This window comes from Vombatus ursinus, unplaced genomic scaffold (genome assembly GCF_900497805.2).
Source record: "Vombatus ursinus unplaced genomic scaffold, bare-nosed wombat genome assembly UNPS02014171.1, whole genome shotgun sequence".
NCBI classification, from domain to species: Eukaryota; Metazoa; Chordata; class Mammalia; order Diprotodontia; family Vombatidae; genus Vombatus; species Vombatus ursinus.
This window is the reverse complement of record NW_020953949.1, coordinates 1,530,905-1,546,867: the sequence shown is the minus strand read 5'-3', so window position 1 is coordinate 1,546,867 and position 15,963 is coordinate 1,530,905. Positions and strand designations below refer to the sequence as shown.

At 39.0% G+C, this 15,963-nt stretch overlaps 1 protein-coding gene across 1 annotated transcript in view; it reads right to left on the bottom strand.

Moving 5' to 3' along the window:
- Nucleotides 1-15,963, bottom strand: part of GRID2IP (Grid2 interacting protein) — a 134,338-nt gene that overhangs the window by 66,660 nt on the left and 51,715 nt on the right. The window lies entirely within an intron of this gene.

The following is a 15,963-nucleotide window of genomic DNA, read 5'->3' as shown; positions in this document are numbered from 1 at the left end:
TTATCATTATTGTTGTTAAAAAATAAACACATTTAAAAACATTTATATCATTTTATAATGCCTTAACAACAACTCCATATGACAGGTGTGAAAGTACTATTATTCCCATTTTTGCAAATAGGTAAAAAGTTGAGTTATCTTGCCCAAGGTCATATGACTGGTAAGTGGAAGGTCTGGGATTTGAACCCAGTTCCTTTGACTAATTCCAATGACATATCCACTGCTATATTATATAATACATTATCAGAGCCTAGGTCAGAGCTCTAGGTAGATAGAGTGCTGGGTCTGGTGTCAGGAAGACTCATTTTCCTGAGTTCAAATCTGGCCTCAGTCATTTACTATCTGTGTGACCCTGAGCAAGTCACTTTACCTTGTTTGCTTCCACATCCTCATCTGTAAAATGAGATGGAGAAGGAAATGACAAACCGCTCTACTATCTTTGCCAAGAAAATCTCAAATGAGATCATGAAGAATCAGACACAACTGAAAAATGACCAAACAACAACAAAAATTCGTGAAATAGGCAAGCCTTTGGGAAAAAAAAAGGGTAGGTCTCAACCAGAAGTTTCATAGGTAGCTGAGACTACAGGCCTCATTGTTATGATGGGTCAAATCTCCTTTATATGCGCTCACTCAAATCCCCTTGATGACTTGTCTCCTCAGTCTCAGACTGACAAGTACTATCTCCGTGACCAGGATTCGGGCCACACATAAGTATACATGATGAGCTGCTACAGTAAGGTACGAGGAACACTCATAAAGGTTCCTTGAGGTCAACAACTGTCTTTGTCATCCCTATACCTGCCACAACCCCCAAGTTAGGGCCTTGCCCAGGGTGAGGGCTCAAACCTCTCTAGCTGCTGTACCTGCTAAGAAAAGTTAAGAGAAAAGGAGTACCTACTGTGTGCAGAAGCCACCATTAGGTGTTATGGGGGAGGAAGGGATAACTAAAACATAGCCCTAGATCACAGGGATTTTATTTTACTAGGAGGCAGGAAAAATGGAAACCCTTAACTATGAAGTCACAGGGTCAAACCAAGATGGAAAGGGTCTTGAAAGAGTCAAAATCATTGCAAAGAGGGACTGCTTCAGTCTTTGTCCTTGGCTCCCCAGTGCCTAGAACACAGCAGGTACTTAATAAGAACTTCCTGACTGGAAACCTGTTGAGATAGGGCCAGAGGTGGTGGTGGAAGGCTCTTACTAAAGCTTATTCCTCCACTGCCCTCAGGGAGGCAGTCCTTGGAGCCTGAAGACCTACTGTGGAGGTCAACGGGAACCAACTGGCAAAAGCAGGTGGACAGTATTGCAAAAGCTTCTGTTCTTTTTATTAGTTAATTCTATCATTTGGCTTGAATTCTATCTAATATTCTCTTTATTCATTTAAAAAATGTCCTTGCCATTGATTTAAATGGCAATCTATGCTAGTCCCTGGATTGACTCCCCAGCCTTAAATTGGAAGACAGGATTAACACTGTAAGGGAAGACCACCATGACTTTGAAAGTCACTGGCCTTCTTCCATGATTTTGCTCTTGGTGAGCTACAGGAAGCAGGGACCAGGGCCCCCGAAGACACAGACTTGGTGAAGGATTTCAAGCAATTATCTCATTTTATCCTCATGACACCACACTCCCTCCCCTTCCCCCAAGGATGTGGGACAGTTGTTATTATGCTCCTTACATATGAGGAAATGTGCCCTTGGAGAGGAGCATCCCTCCTGCTGGGCCAGCAGTGATCTGCACAGTTAGTGGGAGAGCCAGGGTGAGGATTGCTGATTCTCAGAGGTGGAAGGGACTTCAGACGGGATCGAGACCCACTTGTCGCAAGAGAAGAGTCCCCTCTGTAACGTCCCCAAGAAGTTTCTACATGAAACCCACTAGGGAGGCCCGGAGTGCTCTCTTCTCACTATTTCACATGTAAAACCGCTTTTTCATCCTTCCCTATCCTCTCTTTCTGTGCTTCAGTGTCTTGTGAAGAAGTAACCCTTCTCCTCCCAAAGGCCATGGTGTCAGTTCTCATCTTCTCCTATCTTGTTGAAGGGTGGGTGGGTGGGTAGCACTGGATTTGGAGCCAAATCCTAGCCCTGCTACTAACTACCTGTGTGACCTGAGGCAAATCACTTAACCTCTCCAGACCTCGGTTTCCTTATCTAAGGTTGGAAAACTAGATTTGTCAAACTCAAACAGAAACAGAATCATGCAGGCTGCATATTGATTAAGAAAACTACAAATTAACATTACCTATATTGCATTTTTGTTTATTTTGTTAAACATTTCCTAATTATATTTTAATTTGGTTTGAGTCGCACTCAGGAGTTTTGCAGGTAGCCTGCAACCCCTGGCCTTAAGCTTGACACTTCCAGACGAGATGACTTCTAAAATTCTTTTCAGCTTTAAATCTATGGTCCTATAACTACCTTCTCTGGAGCAACCCCCGTCCCTCCCTCCATCTCTATCTCTCTCTGTCTCTCTTATCTTCCTTCTCTCTTCATCAGTCACTCCCTTCTCCCCCTGCCCACCACCTAGAAATATGGCCAGGTCCCCTCAAACAAAACAAAACAAAATAAAACACTTCACTAGTCTCTGTCATCTCATCAAACTACCTTTCTGTATCTCTTCTCCCTTTCATAAACAAACTTCTAGAGTAGGTTATCAATAGTCTTGCCTCTATTTTCTCACTTCCCACTCTCCTCTTAATCCCATCCATTTCCAAGGACAATACTCTTTCCACACTGCACCAGGCCATGCCAGAGTCTTGAGGGACTGGCCACTCATTTAATGGGTGAGAAAAAGATGACAATCCAGCAAAGGATTCTGCGATGGGACAGTCAAATACATACAGAAGAACTGAGAGACAGTAGGGGAAGCAAAGGAGGAAAGAATGTCTGGGAAGAAAGGGTGTGGTCAACAGCTTCAAGAGTCACAAAAAGGTCAAGGAGGACTGAGAAAAGATCAATTTATTAAATGATCATTGATAAAAGAAAAGCAGCTAGGGATAGACAAAAGCAGCAGTGGATAGAACAATGGACCAAGAATCAGAAGATCTGAGTTCAGACACTTACGAGCTGTGTGACCTTGGGCAAGTCATTTAACCTCTGTCTGCCTCAGTTTCCAAACTGTAAAATGGGGATAATAATAGAGGAGATAACATCTGTAAAGCACTTTTCAAACCTTAAAGTACAATAGAAATGCTAGCTATTAGTCATGTTATTGTTATTTTTATCACTATTACTATTATTTATAGAGTAGTTGTAGTCCTGTGGTAGTGTCTGAAGCCAGATTGCACATAAAATGCTATATAAACGACAGTTATTAATACCTTCTAGTTTTTCATGTGTATATCTTCAATTCAGTTCAGCAATTTTTTATTTAGAGACTACTATGTGATCAGGCACCGTGCACTGGGGACAGAAGAAAAATTAAATAGTCACTACCCTTGAGAAACTTACATTATACTGGAGAGAAACAACTTGTACACTTAAATAAATACAAAATAGAAACAAAGGCATTTCATAAGGAAGAGTGTCTTAACAACTGGAGAGAACAAGAACATCCTCAAGGCAGCTAGGTGGCACAGAGGATGGAGCACCTGGCCTGGAGTCAGAGAGACTCAAGTTCAAATCCAGCCTCAGACACTTCCTAGCTGTATGATTCTGGGCAAGTCACTTAACCTCTGTTTGCCTTAGTTTCCTCACCTGTAAATGGGACAATAATAGCACCTACCTTCCAGGGTTGTTGTAAGGATCAAATGAGATAATATTTGTAAAGCACTTAGTACCATGCCTGGCACATTGTAAGTGCTATATAAATGTTAGCTATTATGTAGTAAGTAATAAAAGATAAGCTCCTTGAGGGCAGGCTCTTGTTTCTTTTTCTTTTTTACCTTCAATGCCTTCCTCACATTTTTATGTTCTTTGAACTGAATTGAACCCACAGCCTCCCAAGACAATCTGGAGGGTTGCAAATATTAGGAAGTTTTTCCTTATATTAGGCCAAAATCTGCCCCTCTGCGGCTGACTGCCAGGGCTTCTAGTCCTTAGGGACCAAGCAAGTAGATCTAAACCCTCTGTCAGGGGAAAGCAGCCCAAACACTGAAAGGTAGTTATCCTCCCTCTTCCTACCCCACCATCCCTCACACCAAAGCTGCATCTGGATCACAGATTTCAAACTAGAAAAGACTTCAGAGGTTATTTCTTTTGCTATTCCTATTTTAAAGATGAGGACATGGAGGCCCGGAGGGGCAAAGTGACTTGTCCAGGGCCACACAGTAGAAAGTGGCAGATTTGTGATTTAAGCCCAGCTTCTCTAGCTCTGAATTCAATGTTCTTTCCACTGCACTAGAGGCTAAACTTAACCCAGTTCCTTCAAAGGCTCTGTATATGGCATCATGGAAGGCCTTCACCATCTTTGACTCCCTTCCTTTGGACTCATTTCAACTTTTCGATGTCCTTCCTAAAAGGGGATGCCCAGAACTAAATATGATCTTCCAGACGTAGTCTCGCTAGGGTAGAGGATAGTGGGACCATCACCTCATTGTTCTACCTATTCCTTAAAACCAGTATCCTCCCAATGATGCCATATAACCGAGAATCTTGGGATGCCATTGGGATAGCAAGACATATATTGAACATTCAAGAATAGACTGGGGGCCTTGAGGGGCACCGTGGTGCCCTGGAAATATTAAAACAACCAGAGAATAGCCTTCCACTAATTAGATGTGTGTATTTTCAACAGAGGATTTATGGAAAGGCACAGCAGCACTGTATAGAATGAGATGGAAGAGTTGCTCCCTAGGTACTTAGGTCTTTCTTTACTTCAGTCACTATAATTTTACTTATGATGGGCAGAGAGTTGGTTATGGAGTTGGGAATATATCAGGTATAAGATATCACAAGCAAGTCATTGAACTTCTCAGTGCCTCTAGACAAATCTCTAAGACTGTTAGAGACAGAGCTAATGCTGATCTTCATTGGTAGAAGAGATTTCCTCTTAGGGGTTCCCTAAATAAATCATATGTCCTTACCCCCTCCCTCCAAAAAATATGCCCTCCTTATATAGGTCCTATGTATTCAGAATTTCATAGCAGCATTAGATGTAATTAAAAAAAACTAGAGGCAATTTAAATGTACACAAATGAGGTGGTTAAACAAATTGTGGTAAGTTAATGTAATGGAATACCATAGAACATTTTTTCTCCTTAATGAGGTCAGTCCAGGAGGACTGGTTATTGTACTTTATTCAAAGATGGTTGTTGTTGTTCAATTATGTCCTATTCTTTGTGACCCCATTTGGGGTTTTCTTGGCAAAGATACTAGAGTAATTTGCCATTTCCTTCTCCAGCTCATTTTGCAGATGAGGAAACTGAGGCAAACAGGGTTAAGTGATTTTCCCAGGGTCACACAGCTAGTGTCTGAGGCTGGATTTGAATTCAGGTCCTCCTGACTCCAGGGTTGGCACTCTATCCACTGTGCTATCTTCCCCTGCCTACCCTCCCTTTTTAAAGGGGGGATTGGAATCTGTGGTCAAAGAATATCCATACTGATGAGATCATGGATGCCTCAGAAGACCAAAGTACCAAGGGAGGAAATCAATGCCAATGATCACATTTTCCCACATTGAACAGATTCCAATATACATTCTGTGGCCTAGGACCTAGGAATGCAATCAGGGTCAGGGCGTAGATCCCTTGTGGAGTCTGTAAATATTTTTCCAGGGAGATTTCCCCACAATGGAAACCATGCTCTTGTTTTAAAGCTTGTTACCATAGTAATCATTGGAAATAGACTTGAACAGAAGAGATGACATGAAGCACAAAAGACAGGGTCCTATGGCTTTGTCTTCTCCAGATACTGTTCCTAGTGAGTCCTGCTATAAGGAGGGGAAGGAAAAAGAAACCCAGCTACCGGCAACCTACAGCCCAACCAGGGGAAGTTTAAGGAAGGAAAGTGTGTAGAGAACAATTTTGACTTAAGTCTTGCTACTTTACCACTTTGAGCTTCCAATAGTAAATTCAAAATTATCTTTGTAACTTCAGAGAATTCAGGGACCTTTTAGTTTTCTAGGACTACTGTTTATATTTCTTTTCTTAGCTCTCCTATTATTTCTAGCAAGTTATAGAGGTTAACTGGTTCTAGTTCTCAGTTTGATTTATTTTTTTAAGTGGTTACCTCCTCTGTGGTCCAGAAAATAATTTCATATTTTCTTGATGGGTTGCTGTGCCTATGGCATTTAGAGAAAAGCTTCTGTAGATTTCAGGATAACAGCAGGTGATGACTTGTGAACAATGGCTAATCAGATACTGTGCATTGAAGATGGTAGTGATAGTTTTCTCCAGAAACCAGAGCCCAAGTAAACCCATCTTATGACTAGTAGTTTACTTATCTCTTCTTCTCTTCCATTTTCTCTTGATTCTCCATCATTAATATAAACGTTTCTCTCTCCCTTGTCTCTGGCCAAACTAGGGAATCTAAAGTATGATTTTGGAATTAGGTGTATTTAGTTAATTAACAATTTACATTGATTATTCTAAATTTTAAAAATCAGTGAGAACATTTTCCACTTTGTAAAACAAATGGAAGTTGTTTTTCATTTATTTGTGACTCTGGTTTTTGCCACAGTGATTGTTTGTTAAAGAAAAAGTCCTCACCCCTACTTTAAGTTGCTGTTTTACTTTAATACTAGCTATTAGCAATCATGATTTGAACATTTATTAAGCAATTATTATATCCCACGCATAGAATAAATTACACGCACTAAACCTTTTCACATATTGTAAACCCCACAATGCATGCTCAAGATGAGAAAACCAAGGGGCAGCTAGGTGGCGCAGTGGATAGAGCTCTGGCCTTAGAATCAGGAGGACCTGAGTTCAAATGTGACCTCAGATACTTGACACTTAGTAGCTGCGGGACCCTGGGCAAGTCACTTAACCCTGATTGCCTCACTGAAAAAAAAAAAATGAGAAAGCCACGTTCAGAATGGTTAAGTAATTTTCAAAATGTCACAGAGCTTATAAATAATTAAGCCTGACCTTGAACCTAGACTCTTAAGTTTGATGTTTTTATTTTTGCTTTTATGCCTTATTATATTGTATCTCCACCTAGCTTAAATGATCTTTAATAAGTATTTCATTATGCTGAAATACACACAGATTTGTATCTAAACACACAAAATAAATTAGCCCTAGGTCCCACTAATAAAACAGCATATTTCAAGAACCATGTTTTAACTAGACATAAGGAGTCAACTGATAGACAGATAAACACTCATGAGGGTGAACAGGATAGAATTTAATCATTCAATTCAGTAAGCATTTATTAAGCATCGACTTCGTGCTAGGGCCTTTGCTAAGTATCACAGAGATATAAAGACAAAAAAAATCCCTCTCCTCAAGGAGTTTACATTCTACTTGATGGAAACAACATATACTCAGAAAAATAACTACAAAACATACATAAAATAGATTCAAAATAATTGGGAAGAGGACACCAACAGGAAGGATCAGGGTAGACTTTCCGTAAAAGGTAGTAACTGGCATTTGAGCTGAACTTCTCAAGTAAGGGATTCTGTGAGGTACAGATGAAAAGGGGGTATATTCAAGAGATGGGGCACAGCCTATGCAAATGTGAAGAGGTGGGAGATGGAATGCCATGTACAAGAAATAGCAAGCAGGCCAGTCTGGCTGGAATGTAGAGTACTTGAAGGAAAGTAATATGCAATAAACCTGCAAAAGAAAGTTGGACCCAGAATATTCAGGACTTAAAACAGAAAACTTATTTGATCACAGAGGCAATGGGAGTCATTGGAGAATCTTGAGCAAGAGAGTGAAATGGTCAGATCTGAGCTTTAGGAAAGTTGCTTTGGCAATTATATGGAGAATGGATTGAAGACCAAAGAGAGATAAAGAAAACTATAAACCAATATCACTAGTGAATACTGATGTAAAAAATTTCAAAAGATTATTCACTATAATCATGTTGAGTTTATGCCAGGAATGGAAGGATGACTTTACAACTATATAATGTCATGTTAGTAATGAAAAATTAAAATCATATGAGTATATCAATAAATGCAGGGGGAAAACCCTTTGACAAAATAGAATACTTGTTCAAAATTTGAGAATTTATCCAATGTTTGTGGTTTGACTACGTCAACATAATACAAATGAAAATACTATCTATATATTAACTAATAGATTTAGTACTATATCTAACCTCTTTATAAAACTAGACCAAAAAATAACAAAACACATCTAGAGGAACAAAAGGACAAGAATCTGAAGGGAAATGATGAAAAAAGTAGGAATGAAAGTGGTGTCATTTCTCAAATATATAAGGAATTGAATCAAATTTATAAAAATAAGACCATTCCCCAATTGGTAAATGGTCAAAAGTTAAACAGGTAATTTTCAGAAAAAGAAATAAAATCTATCAATAGTTGTATGAAAAATTGTTCTAAATCACTATTGATTAGAGAAGTGCAAATTAAAACAACTCTGAGGTTATCACCATACCTATCATACTAGAAAACATGACAGAAAAGGAAAATGACAAATGCTGGAGAGGATATGGAAAAACTGGGACACTAACGGCCCTGTTGTTAGAGTTGTGAACTTCTCTAACCATTCTGGAGAACAATTTGGAAGTAGGCCCGAGGGACTATAAAATTGTGCATAGCCTTTGATGCAGCAATAACACTACTAAGTCTGTATCCCAAAGAGATAAAAGGAAAAGGAAAAGGGCCTATATATACAAAAATATTTATGGTAGATTTTTTTGTGGTGGCAAAGAATTGGAATTTGAGTGGATGCCCATCAATCGGAGAATGGCTGAACAAGTTGTGGTATACGATTGTGATGGAAAAGCTATGAGAAATGATGAGCAGGATGGTCGCAGAAAAACCTGAGAAGACTTAGATGAATTGATGCAAAATGAAGTAAGAAGAACCAGGAGAACATTGTACACAGTAATAGCAAGATTGTAATAATGATCAACTGTGAAAAACTTAGCCACTTTGATCAATACAATGATGCAAGACAGTTCTGAAGGCTTCATGATGAAAAATGGCATCTATTTCCAGAGAAAGAACTGATGAACTCTGAGTTCAAATTGAAGCATACTTTTTTCACTTTTTTGCAACATGGCTAATATGGAAATATGTTTTGCACAGCTTCATATGTATGATGGGTATTATATTGTTTATCTTCTCAACAGGTGGGGGGCTGGAGGGAGGGAGAGAATTTGGAATGCAAAATTTTTAAAAATGAATATTAAAAATAAATAATATTTTTAAAAATTATAAGACAAGACAAAAAGGAATGAAGGTGGCACCTAGTAGTGCCAGATCTTATATTATAAAGCAGTAAACAAAATTGTTTATTTGGTACTGGTTTAAAAAAATTTAAAAATGTACCAGTGAAATAGACCAGATGAGGAAGATTCAAAATCAAACATAGCAGCCTATGTTCCACAAACCTAGGGATAGCAACTACTGGAGTAAGGACTCCTTAGTCAACAAAATACTAGAAACCAATGTAGCAGAAACTAGGTTTAGATTTATTTATACTATGTGCCAGATTAAATTCCAAATCAATATATGATCTAAATATAAAAGATTATAACCTATTGGTCATAACATACAACACAGAAGAGAATGGAAGGAGATATCTTTTACAACTTTAGTTGGGGAAGAATTCTTTTTTTAATTCTCTTTTTATTTTATGGAATAAAACAAACATTTCCATAACACAGTATAATAATAATAATAATAATAATAATAAAGATTGCACATGAAGGGGAAGAATTCTTAACTAAACAAAGGATGGAGGGCATCGTAGAAGACAAAATTAATTATTCCAATTATATAAAACTGAAAATCTTTTGTAAGATGGATCAGCCGGGCATGTCGGAAGAGGACTAGAAGAAACTAGAAGAACTAGAAGAACTAGAAGTGTCACCAAACAAGGCAGTGTCGAGGCCACATGAGATCTAGGTCTTTGGGTGAGGCCTTTTGACTGAGTCCAAGTTCTACACAACAAATCCTTTTATTAAGGGGATTTGTTCTGTGGAGTTTGGATTCAAGGGACCACATTAGACTCTGGGAGGAGGAAGCAATGGTCAAAAGCATCAAATGCAGCAGAGAAGTCAAGAAGGAAGAGGACTGAGAAAAGGCCACTGGTCTCGGCATTTCAGAGATGTGAGAGCTCACTGTCAGAGAGCACTTTTGCTGTATAAGGATGGAAACCATATTGCAAGGGGTTGAGGAGTGAGTGGGAGGTGAGAACGTAGACACAATAAAGATAAACACCTTTTTCTACATGTTCTGTTGTGAAAGAGAAGAGTAATGTAAGATGATAGCTTGAGCGAAAACTAAGTTTAATGCTTTGGGTTTTATTTTTTAAAAGATGGGGAAATTAGAGCATGTTTGCATGCAATAACAAGGATATGTAGATATGTCTTTATATGCCCTGAAATAACATACAAAGCTACTTCTCTTAAAAAAGGAAGGATTCCTACCTTCAGAGAGATCTAATGGACTCAGAGCACAGTCTGAAATATATTTTCTTCTCTCTCTCTCTCTCTCTGTGTATGTGTGTGTATGTAGACATGGCTTATGCAGGAATGTCTTTTACAGTATTATACATATTTATGATGAATTTTGCTTTTCTTGACTTCTCAGTGGGTTAGGGGAAAGGGCAGGAGAGAATTTGGAACTGAAAATAAAAATGATTTTTTTTTTTTTTAAAAAGGGAAGGATTCCTGGCAGGAAGGAAACCTATCATATAGACAGGTGCCAGTTGTACCCCCCAAGAGTTTTTCCTTCATTTGCTTGCTAATTCAAACTATATCCCTGGAACCAACGGAAATGCCTAGCACCTAGGATAATGCCTTGCACATTTGTCGTTCGTTTTTCAGTTGTATCCAACTCTTCTTGACCCCATTTGGGGTTTTCTTGGCAAAGGTATTGGAGTGGTTTGCAATTTCCTTCTCCAACTCATTTTACCAATGAGGAAGTTGAAGCAAATAGGGTTAAGTGACTTGCCCAGCGTCACACGGTAAGCATCTGAGGCCAAATTTGAGCTCAGGAAGGAGTCTTCCTGACTCCAGGTCTGGCAGTCTGCACTATAGTGCCACCTAGCTATCCAGCCTCGCACATAGTTGGAGCTTAATAATGTTTGTTGATTTGAATTGGAAGAGCTGAAAGGACCTCCCCCTACTAGGAGTCTTAGCCTCTAAGATTCCATATTAAATTTTTTTGTAAGTTTTTTCTTCTTCAAGATATCCCTTTTATCATACACCAATTTACTCTTGCAAGGAATAATAGCTGAAAGTAACACTGGAGTAAAGACAATAGCTTCTCTTTAGAGAGTGCTTTATGTTTGACAAAACAGTTTGACTTAAAGCATTTCACCAGAGCTTTAAAACAATGCAGTGGAGTAGCTAAAGTTAAACCCTGTCCGTAGCTAAAGTATTATTACCCCCATTTAAAAAACAGAAACTGAGGCTCCAAGGGGTTAACTGACTTGCTCAGGGCCTGGAGGCTAGTTAGGGTACCGCTGGGATTTGAGCTTAGGCCTTAGGATTCCCATTCCAGTCTTCACTGCTACATCAGTTGCCACCTGACAGCAGAGAACACCATTCAGGAAAGGGGCACCAGAGAGGTGAGTCAGCAGAGAAGTGCAAAGGTGTCAAAGCTAAACCACTCATATTCATAGCAGGGGGCACCTTAACACACTTTATTTTACAAGTGAGATAATTGAGAGCCAGATCAGTGTAATAACTCATCCAAAGTCACATAGGTACTAATGAACAGAGCTGGGATTTGAGTGGGGGGGGGGGGGTCCTCTGACTCCAAAGTTAACTATATCTGGAAGGGCCTAATACATAAAGTCAGATGACTTGAGGATTGAGTCCAGCCTCTGCTAGGTACTAGCTATGTGACCTTGGACAAGTCACTTAGGCTGTGAATGTCAAGTTAACCTATCTGTACAATGGGGGTGATTGACATCTGCACTAACCCTAACTGTTTCACAGGGTTATAGCTGGGAAGGCATCTTGTAAACTATAAAATGTTATGGAAATGTCAACTATAATTGTTATTGTGATGATTCTAACCTTTCTTTCCTCCCCTTTCAGCAAAGCAGGCTAGTCTGAGTCATTCTTAAGGGGGACAGGGTCCTTCCTGTGGAACCCTTCTGATTAATGAGCTGAATAAATAAGATAGTCTACAGTTTGATTAATTTCCTCTCCTGGAACCTGTTCCTTTTATCCAGCAATAACTTTCCACTACTCATTGTTGTCCTTGAAACTCTTATGTATCAGACACACTTAATATTCCTCTTTCTTGGTGTTTATCTCCTTAACAAAAGGTCAGCCTTCTCAGCTTTGCTGAGCCAAGTGAGACACAGAGAGTGTATTGAATTTTTAAAAAAGACTTCTCCCTCAGAAAATCAATTCCTTCTTGTGCTTTAAATGCTCTTGGGAGGATACTATTTACAAGCCATGAAAGTGTTGGTGTCATTTTTCTCTTCTTTGTACTATGGACTGTCATTCTCAAATTTAGATCTGCTTATGAGGAAGTGAAGTTCACGAATGAATGAAGATGTCAAGGCAGGCCTAAATGCACGGCTTTCTCCAAACCTGCTAACATCTCCTTCTATGCATCGAATGATTCTAATTATACAGAAGCAGCATTCTTTATGGAATTTAGAGGGGGGTCCAGTGGCATAGTAGAAAAGAATACTGAACTTTGAATCAGAAGACCTAAGCCCCAGTCTCATCCAGACTATTTATAAACTGTGTGACCTTGGTCATGTCACTTCACTTCTGAAACTCAGTTTATTATTTGTAAATCGGGAAATATAATATTTTCACTGCCTACAAAATTATTGGAAAGAAAGTGCTTTGTAAACTATAAAGTACTATAAAATGTGAGTTATTATTATTATTATTCCTTGCCAACCCCAGGTGCTGTCTCCCTTACCTACCCAAATCTTACCCATCTGTCCTAGTTATGGATAGCTAAGAGCATAAAACATCCATTTTAGTCAGCTGGTATTTCCCTAGCAAAATATTTTTTAAATATTAATATTAAATTAAATTTATTTTATAATATATTTAAAATATTCTAGTCCAACACTCTCATTTTACATATGAGGAAATTGAAATACAGAGAAATTAAGTGACTTGTCCAAGGTGACACAGTAGTGTCAAAGGTAGAACTAAACCGAGCTCTTCTGACTCAAGTCAGTATAACAGAGTGAACAGAAAGCTGGTTCAAGCCCCACCTCCGGCACACACTGGACAAGTTACTTAATCTCTTAGTGCTCTAAGCAACTCTCTTAAGGCTGTAAGTTTCAGAAAAAGGTGCCGAACTGGTAGCAATCATATGGAAATTCCCTCAAACAATGACATCACAGGTCTAGGCCCTATTCCAATTAATATTTATTTTAAATGACCAGTATAAATAATCTCTACTATCATTTGCATACAACTTAGAGATGCGAAAATATACAGCAATATTTAAATAAGCACACATATCTAGATTCAAATTAAATACCATAGTATTGAGGGTAGCTAGGTGGCGCAGTGGATAGAGCACAGGGCCTAGATTCAGGAGGACCTGAGTTCAAAACCCAGCCTCAGACACATAACACTTACTAGCTGTGTGACCCTGGGCAAGTCACTTAACCCCATTGCCAACCAAAAAAAAATAAATAAATAAGATCATAGTTTTAAAGCTGGAAAAGGAACAGAGAATATACAGTCTTATCCCCTAATTTTATAGCTAGGGAAACAGAGGCCCACAAAATAGCTTGTCGTTTGAGTTAGTGGCAGAAGTACAGCTGACTACAACCTGGCGTTTCTTACTCTTGGGCCTGTATTCTTTGTACTAAACTAAGCTGTCTCAGTTCCATTTTTAAATTTACATGTATGTATACTATCTCTTTACTTGGTAATGAGGACAGCAAGTATGTCTTATTCATCTTTGTTGAGAGTTCCCAGCCTCTACTATAATGTTCTCTGCATATAGGAGGTCCTTCATTCAATTTAATTAAGTCAAAGCTAGGATAGTATGCGTCAATGAGAAAGTCCTAGAGTTATTAAGTACATAGCTGTCTTTGTGATAGAGTCTTATGCCCTCTTGTATGTTTATTTAAATCTGTATTATGTTTATCTGTTTGTATTTTATTTTATCTACTAAAAAAGTTTTTTTAAGGTATGGGGATGAGAGCAGGGGACAAGGGTAGGCAGGACAGGAAGTTGCAAAGTACAGTACAAAAAGGTCCCTTGTAATGTGACTTTTTTGAAGGCACAGTTTTTATTTTTACTTTTTGGTTTTTGGTGAGGCAATCAGGGTTAAGTGACTTGCCCAGGGTCACATACCTAGTGTCAAATGTCTGAGGTAGGATTTGAACTCAGGGCCTCCTGACTCCAAGGCCAGAACTTTATCCACTGTGCCACCTAGCTGCCCCTAAAGGCACAGTTTTTTAAAAATGTGTCTTATTTTTACATCAGCCCAATTTCCAAAAAAAAAATCCTCTTTTCCCTTATGCAGGGAACCATTCTTTGTTAAAAAAAAAAACAAAAACAAACAAACACACATACACACACACACTTTTAATGGCAGGACATTCCACTCTTTTTCAAATATGTTTAAACTAGAGTAATTTCAATTGCATATATTATATTGAAGACTAAAAGTATCTGATGGACACAGGAAACACAATTTTGGAACCTTGCCCAGAAATACAAATGCCTTCAATCAATGAGTCAACAAGCATTTATAAAACACCCTTTAGTCATTGGGGATGCCAAGACAAGAAGAAAACCATCAAGGAGGTGCTGGTTTAGCAGGAGAAGATAATATGCACATACATAGATACACAGTACACATAATCGATACAAGGTTATTTTGGAAGGAGGGTACTAGCTGGAGGGATCGGGAAAGATTTTATCTCAAATGTGGCACTAGAGCTGAGCCTTGAAGGAAAATAGGGATTCTGAGAGATGGAGGTGAGGAGACAGACAGCATTTAAACCCAGCCTGGTTCCGGTTCATCTTTACAGGCTGCTTACACAATACTCCTCTTCATGGACCCTAAGTTCCAGCTAAATTGGCCTTTCTGCTTTTCCACATACACATTATTCCACCTTCCATCTCTGTGTCTTTGCACAGGACATAGGTGGTTCCCATGTCTGTGATGCTCTCCTGCCTCCCCCCTGAAACCACTTGCTCAATAAAAATGCCACCTCCTTCAAGAAAGTGCTTTACTGATTCTCCAAGGACTTGGTCCATCCCTACCTCATCCCGATCACTTTGCATTTATTTTCAATGTGGTCCGATCTTTTCTATGAATGCATTCGTTTTCCTGCTGCTTTCCGATCCCCCCAGTGGATATAAATCTCTTTGAGGACAAGGACTATCTCGCTGTTTGGTGTTTCCCAAGAACCTTAACAAACAGCTTGATTGATTGAAAGGGGCAAGGGAAGCAAGGAAAGTCCAACCCTCTCTTCCATCCTTCTCCATTGCTACTCATAAATTTGGGATTCCTCCAAGATTCCCCAAAATGCTTATGTGTCTGACCCCCTTGTTAATGAATAGTGGGAAATATGCTGGATTGGATGTAGGAAATCTGAGTTGGTCCTGGTTCTTTCTAAATCAGTTTGCTTCTCTGAATGATCTATAAAATGAGATTAGACTAAATTATCTCTCTTCCTTCCAGCTCTAACAGCATTCTAATCAGGAAATTTTCCTAATCAACTTCATGAGTTCGCAAGATGGCAAGATTTTATATTTCAAATGTTGTGGATGAACTACTTAACTGTTGTGAGTCAAACCCACCATTTTCTGCTGGGCCACAGCATAGCTGTGAGGCAGCTAGGTAGCATAGCAGATAGAACCTTAGTCTTAGAGTGAAGAAGACCTGGGTCCAAATTTGGACCCAGACCCTTACTAAGTGACTATG